General features: G+C 32.0%; 1 pseudogene across 1 annotated transcript in view; it reads left to right on the forward strand.

Moving 5' to 3' along the window:
* Positions 1 to 13,813, forward strand: part of LOC143249120 (death-associated protein kinase 1-like) — a 159,731-nt pseudogene that overhangs the window by 98,693 nt on the left and 47,225 nt on the right. The gene's annotated exons all lie outside the window — the stretch shown is intronic.

A 13,813-nucleotide genomic window follows, 5' to 3' on the forward strand; every position in this document is an offset into this window, starting at 1 on the left:
ATGATAAATTATTACAGTGTTAAAAAAGAAGGAAAGCACTAAAAGCTAATATATGCTGATCTCCGGTTTGTGCACGTAAGCTTTTAAAGCCTCAGAAGCAAGTGTATTTATAAAAAGTGTTTTTTTTTTCCAGAACCCTCCAAAAATATTATTTGTGTTCGCATGTATAAACCTTTTCTCATTTTGCTTACTTATGTTGAAGGCGTTTTGTTGCTTATTTAACCTGATTTTAACTTTCTTGTTACTTTCTCAGGTTTTGATATTTTTTCGTTTTATGGCGCTCAGTTGAATTCGTCATGAAAACATTTATACAGGGTGGTCCGTAAGTCCCTACCCATCCATATGTTATTATGTTATATTCAATTACGCATGTATTATAAATTTGTTTCTTTTTTTTCAGAGAAATATGGCCGATATAAGCCCTTTTACACTTGGAGAGCGTATTGTGACAAGTACATGGGTACATGAGCGCAGTGAGAATGAGGGACAGCACACAGATACACTGGATACATAAGATATATGGATGGGTACGGACTTACGGGCCACCCTGTATATATCTTTTGCAATAATATAAATATTCAGGGATATTTTAGTGATTATAAACGCACGTACAGTTGGGTCGAATACGGCCCTATGGTTAAATTTGAACTATAGATTCGAAGTTTCATGGTTGCGTTATGAGAGCCACCGACAGATTCCATCCACTATTCTAGTAGAGTAGTACACGATTTGTCATAAGTAATGTTGACTAGCTACTTGCTTTTCTTGTCTTTCATTTCACAGTTAAGGGCAGCTAGCGCAGATAACTCTCATTCTCAAGTAAATTTATATGAAGTTCCAGAAATGAACAACAGGATCTATAATTTACGAGAACATTTTTGTTTTAGTGTATTCGAGCTGATTAACTGCGTTGAAACATTTTTATGATATCTGCCTAGCAAACTATTTATGACGCTTTTTTTAACTCCATGTATAATTTTTTTTTACATGTACTAAATTCAGTATTCCCAGTGGTATCTTTTAAAATGATGTGCTTGTGATCACTTGTTTATAATTGGCGTTGGATGAAGTTCGTATACTGAAGAAACGAATGCGTTATGGTGTGTTATAAACTGAACTGCTTGAACTAATAACCGTGTTAAAAAGTAGCTTGTAACTAAACCACTCCGGACTTTCTTAATAAGAAGTTATTGACAATAACGTTTAGTGTTAATTAACGGGATAGAAAAAGCACAAAAAACAGCAAAACATAACTGCATCTTTGTTTAATTATTCGTTTTTCTTATTTAAAAAATAACCACCCATTTTAAGGATCTTTCGCGTTTATAATGATCTTGAGGAACAAACTAGTACATCGTTTCTCTTTAACGACGTTTAGTTTTTATAATGATCAGTCATAGGAAAAATAGACTAGTATTTGATCATTTCGTGAAAAAGAGTTAAACATGCAAGGTTTGTACTTTATCGTTGTAACATATTGGCACTGTATAACTTGGACCGTGTTTACAGCTTCTAAAGACCGGTAAAATCTCTAAGAGTGCTCTCATCTGTAAACATACACACAGAATTACAAGGAACTGATCCGTAAATATATATATATATATATATATATATATATACACGTACAATTATGAAGAACTGATCCGTAAAATCATTAGTTAGGATTGCAGCGGTGGGTAACGAGCACCCTAAAGCTAAAAATTCTAGCCTCGTAATTTTCATACGTAGAAGTGCCAACTAAAATGTGTTTGTCCGCGTGGTTTTATTGACGTCTCTGTGTGCGTTCGTTTAAAATGTTCGTGTATTTTAACAGAATTGAAGACATGCACACATTTTGTTAAGGGGCTTATTGTGTTCGTTTTATAGCTTTGCAAAATCTGGTTAATATTTTTGAAATCAAGAGGTTGTAGAACTTTTTTCTTTCTGGTCATCTGCGTTTATTTTATATTCAAGAGGTGAACTGTAGTAAATTCGCAAATATTTTTATACAGTTTATACTTATAAATTGTCACTGTAACAAGTAGTCTGTTTTTTTCGTTCTCTCTGTATGTATATATGTATGTGTGTGTTTCATCTGTTTATATTCTCTAAGTTAGAAACATTGCTGGGTTTGTTTCTTTTTGTTTTGCTTTTTGACAGTATCCCGTATACTTGTATTAGTGAGTGAAGTTTAAAGAATGCCTGGAAAAAACAATTACCTCTGCATAAAAGGATATTTTTACAGTTGTCAGGGTCAACAGTCAAGTGGCTTTATTCAATTGTTATTTCAATCAAATCATATGATGGCATGTTTAAAGTCAGACGTGGAGATAACAGTGTACGTTGTTATCGTGGTTTGGATTTGTATAACAATAGAAGTTATTACAAGCTTTAGTCTTGGGTTTTAGCTCATCTTCGTAGCTACCTTTTCAGTTACTTTGCTCGTGCAGTTTTACAAGAGAAAAATAAAATGTTTACACGTAGTATTTTAAGGTCTCGGTTACAAGTTTTACTCGAATCCACCAAAAATATTATTTTACTCAGATTGCTGGCTCATGTTTCAGATATTTTGTTACTTGCTTAACCTGATTTGGATTTGTTAATTTTTTGATTTTAATCCTTTTTTTCATGGTGTGACGCTATTTGAAGTATTTATAAATGTATATCTTTATAAACACTCTTTTAAGAGTGTTTGGGCTATTTTTTTTAATTTACTAACTCAAAAAAACGAAGAGTTAAATATTTAGTTTTGTTTTGCTATTTTTGTACTTTTCTTTCTCGTTAATTAACAACAAACTTTACTGTTAATAACTTCTTATCGAGAAAGTCCGAAGTGGTTCAATTACAAATTTTGTTTCAACGTGGTGATTAGTTCAAACAGTTCACTTTATAATACGCCATAACGCATGCGTTTCTTCAATATACTAACCCCATCTAACGCTAATCAAACTTTTTTTCATATATAGTCGCTTTAATTTTTAACAAAGTACAGACGTTATGGATTTTATAGTAATTATTATATAATATTGCTTGACATTTCCAGCCTTTTCGAAAATATGAGAATATGCCGTAAGTATATTTGACTGTTAAATGTCTGTGTTTTGTATTATTAGAAACAGCAACTTAGCAGTAGCTCCCACAGACTCCGCATTACATGGTGTGCATAAATACTCGGTATTTCGCGGTAGAAGGGTCCTCAAGCTTCAAATTGTTTTTATGCTTTAGAAAATGTGCTTTATATGTAATTTGGGGATTTATGTTACATGTGGTCGTAGCAGATAAGTTGGGTTTCTTTCACACTTTATTTTATGACAATATACACCTGCACAGGTCATCCTCAAAACTGTTTCATTATTGCAGACTTGTATAACAATGTCCCAACTAGTATCAGAAAAATAAATGCCCGCAGTGTAACTGACATTCCCACATAATGATTGTCTCCACTGTGTTTTCCGACCTTTCTGTGTGGTTTCAGTATACTCGGATCAACTGATAAAAGTGAACCACCGTGTACAAAAATCACTTCAAATTCTACTTACTGTGTGTTTGCGTGACCTTGATAGATCGGTAATATGGATCAGTCCATATGTAATTAATTGATAGGATGGGGCAAAAATCATAGCAATATCATAATTATACATAAAATAAGCAAACTTCAAAATGTAACGTAAATTATATACCATACATTCTTATTCCTAGAATCCATACAACAGTAACTGAGATGCCACTCCCACAATCCTACTGATAAATATAGTGTTAACGCGTTCTGTTGTAGGTAATGTTAAATGTCTTGAGCTACCGGTACCTATTACCGGCAAAATCATCAAGTGACCAACTTTAAGTAACAAATTAAAACATAAGTTTTAACTAAGATAGATCTATAATATCATCAAGATAACCTCTAATTGGCTTAAATAAGTTAAGCATGTATTTTTATTTCGTTTATTGTGAAAATTTAGAATTTTTTTATGGGCTCTTGCCTATCACTTGTTTTAATTTAGACTAACGAAGATAGCCCTCGGATGTCTTTGCGCGAAATTCCATTTAAAAATCGCACCACATTTTACTCTGATCAATATTAACTCAGAGTAAAACCTGGTATGCGTATTCGGCAAAATGTGTGTATTATATATTTAGAAACGGCTGGTATGGATAGAGAAAGCACTAATAGAGGAGCGAACAACGTTTCGACCTTCTTCGGTCATCGTGAGGTTCACTTTCTCTACCCATACCAGTCGTTTTTAAATATTTAATTTTCTCTACAAGTGGGTTTTCTCGCCATCACGAAATGTGTGCTGTGTGTACGTTTTGTGTTGTTGTTGAACAACAGTTATATGAAGGTGTGTACGTTAACTGAGCTCGTTGCTAACGAATTTACATGTCATAACCTTAAGTCAATGACCGGGAAGGTAATTAATGTTTTACTTGGCTAACACCTAGGCATTTATGTATCAGCACTGTTTTATCGTGTTATTAGCCCACTCTGAGATTAGCTTTTCTCCATGTGGCCGGAACTATGAAAGATGCCGTATGCGTACATATACAGTTTCTGGGAAGCTAGCGATTTTAATGGAATTAAATTATTTTATAGGCATAATATTCACTATTTTTATAAATGGTGTACTTTTACGTTAATATCAGGACATTTTTTCATAATACTAGTACATTTTTATTGTGTTTTTTAAAATATCTAGTGGATATATTTGTATATAAATATATTAAAAACGTTAACATTAATAATGTTTGTGTACCAGAGTGATGGTTTGTGATATAATGATCATTATTTTTTGTTGCTGTTTTTTCTAAAGGGTTTCAGATTTATTATATAAAATTTAAGTTGAATCAGAAATTGCCTTTTTTCTCAAATATTTACGAGAACCTTTTCCTTCCGAGGCTAAACTGTCTGTCAAAACGCTAATAGTCTGGTTTCTTTACTCACAGTGAGCAGGCAGAGCACAGATTGTGTAGCTATGCACAAAACAAAATTAAAAATTGTGTCTGAAAATATTTATTTTATAACTCGTTAAAATATGAACATGCCCTAAAAATGTATTTATAGATTTAAACGATGCAACTAATTTAAAATTAGCTGCATGAAACAATTAATTTAAAATTAGCTCTTAATAGACGAATTAGTTAGAGTAACTGCTGTTTCTTGAAACAAATGGCCTATGAGACATTTTTTTAAGGTTTTTCCTGACAGTTTTTTGTTTTAAAATTATGTGGATGTAGAAAAGACATAATGCTAACCTTGATTTTCTTATTCAGAAAAAATACGGATTATTTGTAATACGTAGAAGGAATCAGATGATTTAGCCAGTTATTTTTGTTTGAAGTAAAATGTATTTAATTCCATCATTAAAGCTATCGAGTTTTTCACATTTTGTAATTTAGTTTCGGGTAAATGACAGGGAACTATGTATCGCCCATAATTTGTGATTTGATGTTTGAATAAGGATAACGTTCCATAAAATATTATGCCACCGTTAATATTTTATGTCTTCCACGTTCTTTTGTAATTTCGTGAAAGTATCTTAGCCTAAAAGTAAACTAAGTATATGTACCTTCAGCTACATAAATACGCGTACAAGTGAAGGGGGATTTTTTTGAGAAAGGTATTTCAGACTCTTCCGTTTCATCCAACAATGTAACTTGTGCACAAGAAACGTACATGAAAATTAACTCAAGCACCAAAAGTGAGTTGAAGTAAATATTTTGTGTTACTTACATAAATCATAGAAAATTATATACGTTTTGAGAATAACAGAACTGCAATTTTGTTTTCCCACGGGATTTTGAAATATCAAATACTTGCATATGGGAAAGTCCATTAGACCCTTGTATAGTCAGTGATGATGTTGGATGTTTAATTATTATGAATTCTGTTGTTTTAATCCCCTGAAACCGTCATCATTTGTACTTTATACACGCGCGCACACACACACACACACACACACTATTTCACTTCTTCCTATATAGTCACCATTGTGAATTCGTGCACTGTTTTCTTCACTGTTTATCCATATTGTTATGAAGTATTATGATCATTGAATTAATCGTGTAAAATTGTAACATTTAAAAATCAAGTGATTTATTTCGTGAACAGCATTAAGTGTATAAAAATAACCGATGAGGATCCATACAGATCTCATTGGCATTATAAACTCATTATCCTAAACTATATATGCGTAAAGTAACTTATGCAACCATAACTTTAATTTTGATGGCATTTTTGTTAGCTGTTTTGTGTGATTCTTGTTTTTGATCAGATAAATATAGTTAATTCCTGTAACAACTGCTGGAGTTGTAATATGTAAAAATAATTACTCAACCTGATTGACCAACCAGTAAGTATTGAATGTTGTAAAAACAAGCCTGTGATTTAAAGAGTTAACATGATTTTTAAATACTAAATAGGTTCCAACAGATTTTGTGCTTAATCTACCTCTCTCTTAAAGGTGAAAATTTGGTAACACGATTATCATAACATAGGAGATGAGACAATAAAATGTAGATGTTGAATTTTTGCCACCAGAGGTCGTACTTGTAGCCATGATTTCCCTGCTTCAAGGCTCTTGTTTACCAAGATGCTATTTGATTACAACACATACTGAAGGTCACATACCGACGAGAAGTTGGTTGTATTCTTTACTCGTACGTGATGCACTTGAGTTTTTCTGTGTTATTCGTAGTCTGAATGCTGTAAGTGAGAATGAGAAACTATACATTAAACACGAAGTATAAAAATGCGTCCTCTGGTAGCAATATGTATTAATATTTGTTTATGAACTTGTTTTCCGTATGTTGATAATAAATCAAGTTTGTCATTTTTCTTATTCTTATGTCGTACCATTTTCAACGTGATCTATATACCTACGACAACTGTTTGTGTGTGTACAATACAAATGTACATATTAGCTTGATCTGGAGAAACTAAAGCTATTAGTTTAAAAAAAATCCCTGTCTATAGCTTTGAGTTTTGTTAAATTAATATGAGGTTTGATATCATATCTATATACTACCGCTGGTTTTTGTACGTATAGTAAATTATCTTGCAGGTACCTCTTGCATGAGTATATACGTTGTAAGACGTGTCATGAAAGAAGTACATGCTTCCATGCACTTCAATGTTATGTGGTGCGTGGAATACCTGTAGTATTATGTCACGCGGGGAGAGAAGTACTACCGTGCAGCTGTAAAACAACAAAAATGATAACATAGAACGTTCACTTGCGTACCTCAAAGACAGAATGCATATAAAATGGTAAATATACTTGTCGCTACAGATGTGAAACTCTTTAAATTGTACAATGATACAATTTGAAGCCCCTCGTGACTTAGTGGTAAGCTTGAAGGTATTTAACGCTACAATTCGGGGTTCGTTTAAACACAACGCAGATAGACCCTTGTATAGCTTTGAGTTTGAACAAACACACACGATACTTCATGATTGTTGAAAGTCATTGTTCTCTTTGTTAAAGCTCTGAGAGTACAAAATAGTGGTACAACGCTAAATACCGGGGTTAGATTTCCCGCGGTGGACACAGTAGATAGCCCAATTTGGCTTTCCTCTAAAGGAACAAACTGAACATGTGTTTTACCATAAAGTCACACCTGGGGTCAATATATTAATGAAAATGAAAGTTAATAAGAAGCTTGCAGTTTTAAATATATATACATACAACACAAAGAACTAGTTTGATAATATACTCTCCCTTTTAATGTCCCACCGTGAGCACAACTTGCTTTTATTTCTCCACCAACCAAAATATTTTTGCTCTACCGTCAGTTAATTTTGGCTATTTTAATAACTAAGCAATTGAAGAAATTATTCATCCTCGCGACTAAATTATGTGTAAAAAGTTAAATATATAATAAATATAAATATATAATAGCTATGAAAATAAATACATTTGATAAAGAAACGTTACACATGTACTGTTTCTTGTTTGAGCGTCAAGATTTATTTACAGTTTGTTTGAGTAAATACGTTCGTAGCAATAGAATGTGATTTCTAACGTGTAAAATATATTTTACGAGGCCTGTATTGTTTTGTGTTTGTGAACTGTTTATTTTACAGTAAATTTGAAATGAAAGATAAATTTTCGCGTCTAAATTAAAAACAAACACACCAAGAAAAGAAAAATAAGTTTATTTGTGTACTAAGAATTTTGAAATGAAAACGACTATCATTCTGATGTTTGACGTGCTTGCCAAAATCTGTATAAATTCTTCATCCAAAAATTTCAAGATGTCCAAACGTCGATCTATTTTCATCATTTGAACTTATTACGCTACTCCAGTTGATAACTGTAGTATGTCAAGAACGTGATTTACAAATAGGATGACAGTTTTAATCCTTTATTTTGTTGTTGTTGAAACACATCGTTGTTTTCACCTGGATAAAGGTAGCTCAATAGAGTGAAAGTTTATTTAAAGCACAGTGTCGTAATTATTGTCTTTGTAGTTTGAATGTAACATTGTTTAACAAATAGAATGTCAAAAATAAATATGAAGCTAGTCTACCATTTAATTTGTCACTTATCACTGGGTTATACTAGCTTGGGTAGTTCTGTCCCTGATCAGTAACCTTGAACAAGGACAAATCGAAAGAACAAAATAGCTTTTGATAGTTCTGGATTGTAGATTTCATATAGATATGATGCTGGTTGAAATACGAATGATACGATAAAGAGTATTACAACGGTCATGATTTTCTGATTTAAATATTATTTTATGATAGACGTTTTGGACATTTGTGTTAAACCTTGTTTATCTATAATTGTTTGTCTAGTATTTAGTCGCAGTAATATTGTAGCATAGTAATTGTCAACAATTATAGCACTCTCACTATTGTGAAACAAACATGTTGAATCTACTTTGAAAATTTTGAATTTTGAGCCCAAATATCTTGTGTGCACGTGGACTGAACTGCCAGGTTAGAGTGTTCTAGGGTTTAGGTTTAGACAAACAGCCACAACTAGGTCTTTGAACCGAATGATAAAATGATTGTCACTTCTTTAATGTATCTACAGTAATATAGTATTTAGCGTATTTTTAGAATCCCTGGCTGTACAATTCGCAAATCGATATACTAACCGATATTGTTCATCCTCTACCCATACTGACCTAACCTATGTAGCTAGTTTGCTTGCCTGATCCGAAGGCTATAATATTGTATCACGTTTAGTCATAGAATTACGTGAACCCCAGTAAGAATGTTTCGATTATGTTAAACTAACGTTATACTAATATTTTCTGTTAATGGTAAGAATATGATTAATAAACTTCATCACCTTTATTCATTTCTAATAAGTATGCCTAAAACAAAATTTAAAAAACAACGGTTTATACAAATCCAACAAAGCACTATAATTTGCTTTGTAACTACTGAATGTGGTTGTTATTTCTACATTACAATTTTATGAGTAATAAATTATATTGACTGTTTGAAGATTTTAATAGAGATTCGATAAAAAATATAGTTTTAACCTGTTATTCCCTTGAAGACGCATGTTTTTTATCACACATTTAATCTTCCTGCAAAGGTTAAACTTGTCAGAAATATCTAGGTCATGGAATAATAAATATTTCTTACTTCTGTTCCAAGATGGCTACTGTGACCCTTGTTTATACGTTATATTGATATGCTGACTAACTTAACTGAAAATACTTTTTTAAACCGAATTATGATAATATTTTCGCATTGGGAAACCAAAAAACGTTTCATTTTAGGAAGAGGTGTAATTACTCAAAAATGGAATGCAGTGTTTAAAACTTGTCCTTGAATGAGTGTTTTGTTATAGTAAAGTTGTATTAGGCTATTTGCTATGCCCACTGAGGCTAATCGAACCCCTGATATCAGCGTTGAAGGCTTACCGTTGTCCCACCGGGGTCACCAAAAGGATTTCAGAAACTTACGCGTACATATTAGCATAGCTGCATTGGGGGCGTAACAATTTGTTCGGTAACAATTGGGGTAGGGGGTGACAGCGTCATTTGTTCTAAAAAGTAAGAAATCGGAGATTTATTATATGTATATAAGAATTATAGGGTTAGTATGTATTTACAGAACGAAAGCAGAATAATCTTCATAATATGTTATGAATCAGTTGATGTAGTTTGAAATGTATAATTTGTTGCTTAATAAAAATATGATAGCTATTCAATAAAAAAGTTACTGTATAGTCTTTTCAGTAATATAATTGGTGCTATTATTTTCACTTCCTTGATAGTAAGGTACCTGTGTTTTTGCCAAAACGTTCTAATGTCAAGTATATTTATACAAATTAAAAACAAACAAACAGCTATACGTATTTTTACATACAAACTTTTGTTTGAGTATGTGTTTTGTAGGGCGTTACTGCATATACAGGGTGTTCGGAAAGTCACTGTGCAGTTTTGTAATCATATTTTATTCAATCTATTTCAAGCCAGCAACTGATAGCGATGTTTAGAAATAAAATAAGAAGGATCCAGGCCTGTATTGATGCCAACGGGGGTCACTTTCAACATTTTTTATAATTGTCATTCATATTTACCTTCTGTATTTCATATTGAAACATGTCTATTAATAAATATATAAGTGCACAGTGACTTTCCGAACACCATGTATAATAAATACATGCAAATGTACTACGTGAATGTAGACCTTATTTAAAATAATGACTTTATGTTGTCCACTCGCCTTATATTATGTCTATTCAAGCAATACATTCAGGACATTAACCTCAGTCTTGTGTTTCGGGTACGAATGTGTGGAACTTATTTGATTAAAGTTCCACATCATATATTTTAATAGAAGCATTGAAGCGTAGCGTGCTTTAGATCATTTTCATCGTATACAAAAAACTTGGTTATTTTTCTACCATGCTTTATTCAAAGTTAGTTGTATTATTGTATACATTCCAAGTTTCATTAACTAACAACATTTCGATAAAATCAGTAGCTCTTAGTGTTATATCTAGCAAATTCTAGTTCATAATTATGCATTATGTATTTTTAAGAAAAAGTAGAGAATAAACTAAGATATTTGCTCGGATCTATACAACAGGTTCGAATCCCCGTCGCACCAAAAATGCTCGCCCTTTCAGCCGTGGGGGCGTTATAATGTACGGTCAATCCCACTATTCGTTGGTGAAAGAGTAGCCCAAGAGTTGGTGGGTGGTAATGACTAGCTGTCGTCCCTAATTTAGCAGTGTAAGACTACAGGGACGGCAGCTAGTCGTCACCACCCACCGCCAACTCTTTGGCTACTCTTTTACCAAAGAATATCTCAGCAGAACGTCCACAGTGTATATATATAGCATCGACATTGCTTTGTCCATTTAGGCTTCTTTTTTTATCAGTTGTTTATTAAATAGAAAACGGATGCAAAATGTTTCCGTATTAACGGTTATTTAAACAGTTAAGTTGTTATTGTATTGTAGTGCGTAAGATTTGTCACTATATGCACTGTACTCCGGTATTCCACTGTCTCATTTCCTGCTTTATCATTTTCATTAACCTCCAGTAGTGTTTTACTTGTATTATAAAATATTATATCTATTAACAAGTCTTAAATTTGTATTTGAACGATGTATAAAGTGCTGGTATAACAGTCATGTAAAACCACGATCGCATCTCGTCGAAATTTTTTTATTCCTTGTGTTTTTTTGGTTTCATAATGTTATGCATATGTTTTTATTGACATCACATATAGTGATACACCTTTTTGTTTTACATTTCTATAACGCTCAGAGTTATACAGTTATAATATATTTTAATCTTTTTTAAACATTGGATTTAAAATGAACAATAAATGAAGTATAGAAGTGAGTAGTTAAATGACGATTTCAAAATCTTTACACTACTAGTAGTATAAACTTGTAAGTAAATTACAAAAACTGTGAGTGGCCTCGTTTTGTAGCTTCGTACAATACCAACTTGCTTTATTCGCGAGTACTACTTGGACGACCTCAAATACAATAATCTCAAACTCTTATGTTTTACACACGAAGTGTATCATTTTACTTTCCAAGTCTAATTTCACAATACATTTGAGCATGACAGCTAGTCATGAAACTTTTATGAAACAAATTTTAATTAAGTAAAAGGCCCTTTCTTTCACATGCGTTTTAAATAAATTTATTGTTTTTATGTATCTATTAATTTTGCTAAATTGTTTTTTCTAATATCTGGAAAGCACTTAAGCCGAAATTTTCCAGTCACTAATTTATTATATATCAGTAGAAGTTTTGATATTTTCTTATATGTTTACAATAAGTGTGATTCTTTGAAATAAAATTTGTTGAATTCTCCACCAACACTGGAGCACGCCATAAAATTGCTTAGACCCTTTATACATTTTAAAAGTTTACAGTTACTTTAATTTAGGACTTACCAATCATAATAGTTTTGACAAAAAATAATTTTTGTTTTGAGCTGTATTTTTGATATTTTAATTTAGATAATTGTTGCTAGAAGACATTATGACATATTTTTGAAATTTCATGAAAGTTGGGAAGAAAGAGCTAGTAGTCAGCTTCACCAGGTGCTTAAGGTGCTTAACTCGTAATCGGAGGGTCGCGGGTTCTAATTACCATCACACCATAGGGGCGTTATAAGTTAATCCCACTGTACGTTGGTTAAAAGATTAGCCCAGGAGTTGGCGGTGGGTGGTGACGACTAGCTGTCTTCCCTCTTGTCTTACAGTGCTAAATGAGGGGACGGCTAACGCAGGTAGCCCTCGTGTATCTTTGCGCGAAAATAAAAAAACGAACTAGAACTAGTAGAAGCTATGTCAAAGTTCTATTTTATATTCACCAAAGTAAGCTCTCTTCTTTCACCACTGTTGTAGTATGTTCTATCGAGGACTAGAGTTTTTTTTTATCATTTAGTAAAAGTAATGCTAGACCCAATCCGTATAACCAAAACAAATTTGTGTATTTTTTCTTTAACATTTGATATGTTTATTTTTAGTCGGAGGCCTAGTTTTACAGACAAAATTGGAATAAAAATGCTGAAACCAATATAGTAAACTCAGCTCATAAATTAACTCACTTGTTAAATTTCTTTTTACTAATCATTGACATATGTAAAAAAAAGTTAACTCACTCAATGTTTGACTCACTAACAGATGTACTTATTAATTACTTACTGGCATTGAACTGCTTTTGTTCACTCACTGAATTACTAACTCTCTACATGTGGCCCTGATGTATTTTTCACTTATTTTCAACATTTTTATTAAAAGTGTAAAGTATTATTGGTTTTGTTCTGGTAGTTGCAATATTCACAAATACATTTGTGTAATTGGTTAACAATTAATTATCATTATGAATTAATAACTAACAGATACTGTATTATGTATTGTTAAATGCATATTTTACTGTATTAAATATTTAACTGTATTCTTGAAATACATAATTAATCACTTTGTTATTGAATTTTAAAAAAATATTTTTAATCCTTAGCTACTTTTTATTCAGGAAAAAAATTTCAAATTTTCATGTGGAAAGAAACTAAAAGTGCATGTGCAATCATGGTTTGTAACAAAATGCTCCTGATTATTGACTTTGTTCACTATAATTTTGTATTCATCATACATGAAGTAGATAGAGCTCATTTTGATTGTGGCAAATGTTTTTACAACTCTGAAGAATGCTTAAGCTTTAGGAGTGTAAGTTCTGATGAAACTGAATATTTTTTTTTCTGTTTTGACTAATTTCAGTGAGTAGGTAAAACTCCAAACTTCTGGATTAATTTTTGTTAATTACTTTATTGTTATATTACACTGATTTTTATTATAAAAAGGAAAAAGGTGGATATAAGAGAAAATAATTAGAAAAATACA

The sequence above is a fragment of the Tachypleus tridentatus genome, chromosome 4, assembly GCF_004210375.1.
Source record: "Tachypleus tridentatus isolate NWPU-2018 chromosome 4, ASM421037v1, whole genome shotgun sequence".
Lineage (NCBI taxonomy): Eukaryota > Metazoa > Arthropoda > Merostomata > Xiphosura > Limulidae > Tachypleus > Tachypleus tridentatus.